The sequence below is a fragment of the Lolium perenne genome, chromosome 5, assembly GCF_019359855.2.
Source record: "Lolium perenne isolate Kyuss_39 chromosome 5, Kyuss_2.0, whole genome shotgun sequence".
In the NCBI taxonomy this organism is placed as follows: Eukaryota; Viridiplantae; Streptophyta; class Magnoliopsida; order Poales; family Poaceae; genus Lolium; species Lolium perenne.
In genome coordinates, this window is record NC_067248.2 from 265,008,816 (window position 1) to 265,015,723 (window position 6,908).

General features: G+C 40.5%; 1 long non-coding RNA gene across 1 annotated transcript; it reads right to left on the minus strand.

Moving 5' to 3' along the window:
* Window positions 1–288: 288 nt before the first annotated feature.
* LOC127322758 (uncharacterized) lies at window positions 289–3,101 on the minus strand. The gene is made up of 4 exons (XR_007865092.1): window positions 2,712–3,101; window positions 1,429–1,861; window positions 993–1,087; window positions 289–901 (listed from the first exon to the last, which is right to left on the minus strand). It is a non-coding gene; the product is annotated as an uncharacterized lncRNA (long non-coding RNA).
* Between the last annotated feature and the right edge of the window lie 3,807 nt (window positions 3,102–6,908).

A 6,908-nucleotide genomic window follows, 5' to 3' on the forward strand; every position in this document is an offset into this window, starting at 1 on the left:
CATCCATATGGGCAAACAGCTGACGACCATTTAAATCCAATAGCTATGTCATATTAATGTGTTTTGGCGACAAATACATGAGACGACATTAACTCTAGCAGTAAGCATATCTCAGAAAATCTAAGAGATATGCGATGTGAGCATCCTTCCGTATCCACCCGACAACAATATTTCAGTACTCTAAAACATCCATGTTGGTCGAAATTATTACCATTACTCACACACTTGTCTAGGTTTCCATCAGTAGCTCAGCAAAACTGAAGACAACAAAAGTTACAAATCTGGGCACACTTTATAACCACAAATAATTCACATACTTCATAACAACAAATAATATTGTCAACCACGATCCAAAAATTGAAATATTATGGTGGGGCGAGAGTACTGCAGGTAAACTGATCCTTAACGGAACCTATGAAGAACATGCTAGGTAGCCGTTCTTTTCCAAGGAATGGTTACCTTTTGCAGTTATTATTGATTTAGAATAGTATTTACATTGTTCATAAGCAAAGGCAAGAGAAAACCAGGGAGACACTAATGAGAAGGAAAACTAATTGCAAGAAATCAATGAAATTGCTACTGTAGCCGAGAAGGCAATTCGACTCATGCAGTAGCAGTTGTCGTTGCTGATGGATCAGTTATTTTGATGGATCAGCTTGCTATTACAATATATATCAAGAACGAACTCAAAACTTTCAGTCATATTCACCACATCCCTTGCACTGCCCCTCTACAACATCATTCCGACGGGGTCTCTCACTCTGCTTGCCAACAAAATGCCAAACGTGGCTGACTACCATGGAAGAAAAATAATTAAGGAGCCAGAGAGAATTTTAGTCGACTTCCTGACAAACACACAGACGCGCACACAGATGAACTAACCGAGAATTCGACATCTCAACTGCAGATTAACCACGATGAACAATGTGATCTCTATCAAGCTTTCAAGCTAGTAACTGTCAAATAGGAAAAATAAATGAATGCAATGTTACCTGACACCTGCCTGCATATAGCTTTCAGGATCTCTTAAGACAGGTCCATAGGAAGGCTTTTCCTACCCAAAATGATAGTCGGTCATGAACGTTAACTGCAAAAATAGAAGAGACGGATTGACGATAGATAATGCTGCACTTGGTAGCATCCGGCTACTTCTCAAGCAGACCCTATAATAGAAGAGGACTGAGGATTCATTTTCCTTCTTCCATCTACACACTTAAACATGCAATGATTGAGCAATTAGATTAGATTCCCCTCTTCCTTGAATTTACCAAGAAGCTGAATCCGATTAGGATTTACTGAAAGAACTTTTCCTATGAAAGACCAGCAGGCCAATTAAGTTGTAATGCAGTCCAGGTATCATTAGTTTCTGCAAGAATATATACTACATGGAACTGAATTCATGTTATGTAAGAAGAAAGAAACGCTTACCAGCCAATTAGCGGAGGCCGACTCTGCGATTCAGGAAAGTTGTCGTCGGCAAATACGAAGTCTATCTTGTGGTTAAATGTGGGAGGCTGCGTTGCTCTCCATACTGAGTTTTCCAATGATGTCGTCGATGGCCTCAGCAGCGTCCTCCTCGACACCAATAAAAAATCCAACCATGGTACTCTCCAACTCTTTGTCTCTCTTTCTCCATGCCCTAGTATCCTTCTCGGTACTTATAAGCATGCCATTGGCACAAAATAAGGACAAACAGCTCCTTTACCCATCTTTACCATTTAATGAAAAAATGGAAAGTTTATGATTGACACATCTTTACCATTGTATCAAAGAAGATGACTTTTTTATTTCATGTTCAATCTGTGTTCTTTCCTCAGTTGGAACTTCACTACCAAAAGCTGCTTTAGATCCTCCTTTTGATCTGCACAAAGGCATCAGAGTACTAATTAAAACAAAAGATACAGATCTGGTTGGCGTGAAAGATTGAGATAAACCATGAAAATATATAGGAATTGAGATGGGTGAAGAACTAAATATATGCCCTAAATACGAATGTGGAGAACTGCAACTTGTCAATAACTAACATTCTAACTGGCATTGCAAATTCAACCCCCCCCCAAAAAAAAGAAATAACGGCGAACAAATCGGAATAATTGAAAAGGTTAAGTGCAGTAACAATTAACTGGCTCATGCAAAAACCTTTGTAAGATCATAACTGGATGGGTCTCAGGAATATTGAAGAAGTCAAATGCAGTAACAGTTATAGTGCTAATGAAAGGCTATCTGTACAAAATATTCCAAAAGCAAAAGGAAGCGTCCTGGGAACACATTTAAGCTGGCATGTGTAAACTGCGAGTCCGTGAAATTCACTAATCTACACATCACTCTTGCGGTCTTGCCTGCCTATGACCTTGCTGCATGAACAAATTGGGTCAAAAATAATGAACATGCCGGTATAAATCAATGCAAGAAATTAATTGATGCCAGATTTGTCATGTAATGCATAATCGATTGCCAAGCAAGAAAGAAAACAGAGCTTCAAGATTAGAGCAATTGAATATCTTCATGCATTAGTAAATATCTGCCGAATATCCATTACAACAATTAGATTATTTCCTAACAATAGGAGAAACTGTAAAATAATTATGTTCACACATCCGATTTGTGCTAGCATGGACCAGTTGGTATCAGGTTGCCAGATGACGATGGAGGCACTACGACAAAACGGACGAAGTGTGAGCATTATGATGGAGGTGACGTGAGAAACTTACTGGCTGGCGGCGCGAAATCCTGGTGTGCCCCGTTTGGGATCCTCATCAGCGCCGGATCGAGAAGAAGAGCACAGTGGCATCAGCTGCAGTAGACGGCGGGGAGGGTGGGTGGTTTGACTACCGCAACCGCGTATCGAGAGGGGCAACCAGTCGCGGCCTCACCGTTGGAACGCGTGGGCCAGCGACGCCTCCGTCTCCTTTAGCATCGGCGGCGGCGAGCCATGGCGGATCACCAGATTGTGCATGGAGGCGGCGGTGATGGGCAGTTGGAGCGCACCAGATGCCGTGGAGGTGTTCGTGCTGGAGGTTGTGGGGTGTTCATGGGCGTGATTTGGGGGATTTGCCTATTGAGTGGATCTGGGTTAGTTTCTTTTTTGCGGGACAGATGATGTGTTAAGCGCTCAACGTGTTGAGCGTTCAACATTGGGTTAATCTTGACCATGGAATTATCTAGTTTAACGGCTGAGATGTTTTGGATCTGCCCCTCTCTTCCTTTTTATATTAGTGGAGATGTGACACCAACACCCTATCGTAGACATCCGTATCTAGGGCATCTAGGACCTGGATAGCATCGGGATGAAATAGCCCATGCAAAACCGAACAGTAAAAACAAAAAAAACTTGTTTTTTTTGCATACTTGTTTGTTACTTTGGGTTAGTCATTTTGGGGGTCGAGAGTTTCAACACGTGTGAGGGGATGTGTGCGTACACTAAAATTTATATAGATCGTGAGAAAGTGAAGTAATTTCATCTTAGATCCCAAAGAGATTTTCAATGCTTTCTAAACGGCCTCAATCGGAGCTTGTTCTTATTCATGGTGTTACTCTTAACTACTTCCCTCTTCTAGATGATGCCTATAATCAATTTCGTCACCGTATCTTCTCTAATGTGACACCAACACCCTATCGTAGACATCCGTATCTGGGGCGTCTAGGACCTGGATAGCATCGGGATGAAATAACCCATGCAAAACCGAACACTAAAAACAAAAAAAACTTGTGTTTTTTGCATACTTGTTTGTTACTTTGGGTTAGTCGTTTTGGGGGTCGAGAGTTTCAACACGTGTGAGGGGATGTGTGCGTACACTAAAATTTATATAGATCGTGAGAAAGTGAAGTAATTTCATCTTAGATCCCAAAGAGATTTTCAATGCTTTCTAAACGGCCTCAATCGGAGCTTGTTCTTATTCATGTTGTTACTCTTAACTACTTCCCTCTTCTAGATGATGCCTATAATCAATTTCATCACCGTATCTTCTCTAATGTGACACCAACACTCTATCGTAGACATCCGTATCTAGGGCGTCTAGGACCTGGATAGCATCGGGATGAAATAGCCCATGCAAAACCGAACAGTAAAAACAAAAAAAACTTGTTTTTTTTGCATACTTGTTTGTTACTTTGGGTTAGTCATTTTGGGGGTCGAGAGTTTCAACACGTGTGAGGGGATGTGTGCGTACACTAAAATTTATATAGATCGTGAGAAAGTGAAGTAATTTCATCTTAGATCCCAAAGAGATTTTCAATGCTTTCTAAACGGCCTCAATCGGAGCTTGTTCTTATTCATGGTGTTACTCTTAACTACTTCCCTCTTCTAGATGATGCCTATAATCAATTTCGTCACCGTATCTTCTCTAATGTGACACCAACACCCTATCGTAGACATCCGTATCTGGGGCGTCTAGGACCTGGATAGCATCGGGATGAAATAACCCATGCAAAACCGAACACTAAAAACAAAAAGAACTTGTGTTTTTGGCATACTTGTTTGTTACTTTGGGTTAGTCGTTTTGGGGGTCGAGAGTTTCAACACGTGTGAGGGGATGTGTGCGTACACTAAAATTTATATAGATCGTGAGAAAGTGAAGTAATTTCATCTTAGATCCCAAAGAGATTTTCAATGCTTTCTAAACGGCCTCAATCGGAGCTTGTTCTTATTCATGTTGTTACTCTTAACTACTTCCCTCTTCTAGATGATGCCTATAATCAATTTCATCACCGTATCTTCTCTAATGTGACACCAACACCCTATCGTAGACATCCGTATCAGGGGCGTCTAGGACCTGGATAGCATCGGGATGAAATAGCCCATGCAAAACCGAATAGTAAAAACAAAAAAAACTTGTGTATTTTGCATACTTGTTTGTTACTTCGGGTTAGTCATTTTGGGAGTCGAGAGTTTCAACACGTGTGAGGGGATGTGTGCGTACACTAAAATTTATATAGATCGTGAGAAAGTGAAGTAATTTCATCTTAGATACCAAAGAGATTTTCAATGCTTTCTAAACGGCCTCAATCGGAGCTTGTTCTTATTCATGTTGTTACTCTTAACTACTTCCCTCTTCTAGATGATGCCTATAATCAATTTTGTCACCGTATCTTCTCTAATGTGACAACAACACCCTATCGTAGACATCCGTATCTGGGGCGTCTAGGACCTGGATAGCATCGGGATGAAATAGCCCATGCAAAACCGAACAGTAAAAACAAAAAAAAACTTGTGTTTTTTGCATACTTGTTTGTTACTTTGGGTTAGTCGTTTTGGGGATCGAGAGTTTCAACACGTGTGAGGGGATGTGTGCGTACACTAAAATTTATATAGATCGTGAGAAAGTGAAGTAATTTCATCTTAGATCCCAAAGAGATTTTCAATGCTTTCTAAACGGCCTCAATCGGAGCTTGTTCTTATTCATGGTGTTACTCTTAACTACTTCCCTCTTCTAGATGATGCCTATAATCAATTTCGTCACCGTATCTTCTCTAATGTGACACCAACACCCTATCGTAGACATCCGTATCTGGGGCGTCTAGGACCTGGATAGCATCGGGATGAAATAGCCCATGCAAAACCGAACAGTAAAAACAAAAAAACATGTGTTTTTTGCATACCTGTTTGTTACTTTGGGTTAGTCGCTTTGGGGTCGAGAGTTTCAACACGTGTGAGGGGATGTGTGCGTACACTAAAATTTATATAGATCGTGAGAAAGTGAAGTAATTTCATCTTAGATCCCAAAGAGATTTTCAATGCTTTCTAAACGGCCTCAATCGGAGCTTGTTTTTATTCATGTTGTTACTCTTAACTACTTCCCTCTTCTAGATGATGCCTATAATCAATTTCGTCACCGTATCTTCTATAATGTGACACCAACACCCTATCATAGACATCCGTATCTGGGGCGTCTAGGACCTGGATATCATCGGGTTGAAATAGCCCATGCAAAACCGAACAGTAAAAACAAAAAAAACTTGTGTTTTTTGCATACTTGTTTGTTACTTTGGGTTAGTCGTTTTGGTGGTCGAGAGTTTCAACACATGTGAGGGGATGTGTGCGTACACTAAAATTTATATAGATCATGAGAAAGTGAAGTAATTTCATCTTAGATCCCAAAGAGATTTTCAATGCTTTCTAAACGGCCTCAATCAGAGCTTGTTCTTATTCATGTTGTTACTCTTAACTACTTCCCTCTTCTAGATGATGCCTATAATCAATTTCGTCACCGTATCTTCTCTAATGTGACACCAACACCCTATCGTAGACATCCGTATCTGGGGCGACTAGGACCTGGATAGCATCGGGTTGAAATAGCCCATGCAAAACCGAACAGTAAAAACAAAAAAAAACTTGTTTTTTTTGCATACTTGTTTGTTATTTTGGGTTAGTCGTTTTGGGGGTCGAGAGTTTCAACACGTGTGAGGGGATGTGTGCGTACACTAAAATTTATATAGATCGTGAGAAAGTGAAGTAATTTCATCTTAGATCCCAAAGAGATTTTCAATGCTTTCTAAACGGCCTCAATCGGAGCTTGTTCTTATTCATGGTGTTACTCTTAACTACTTCCCTCTTCTAGATGATGCCTATAATCAATTTCGTCACCGTATCTTCTCTAATGTGACACCAACACCCTATCGTAGACATCCGTATCTGGGGCGTCTAGGACCTGGATAGCATCGGGATGAAATAACCCATGCAAAACCGAACACTAAAAACAAAAAAAACTTGTGTTTTTGGCATACTTGTTTGTTACTTTGGGTTAGTCGTTTTGGGGGTCGAGAGTTTCAACACGTGTGAGGGGATGTGTGCGTACACTAAAATTTATATAGATCGTGAGAAAGTGAAGTAATTTCATCTTAGATCCCAAAGAGATTTTCAATGCTTTCTAAACGGCCTCAATCGGAGCTTGTTCTTATTCATGTTGTTA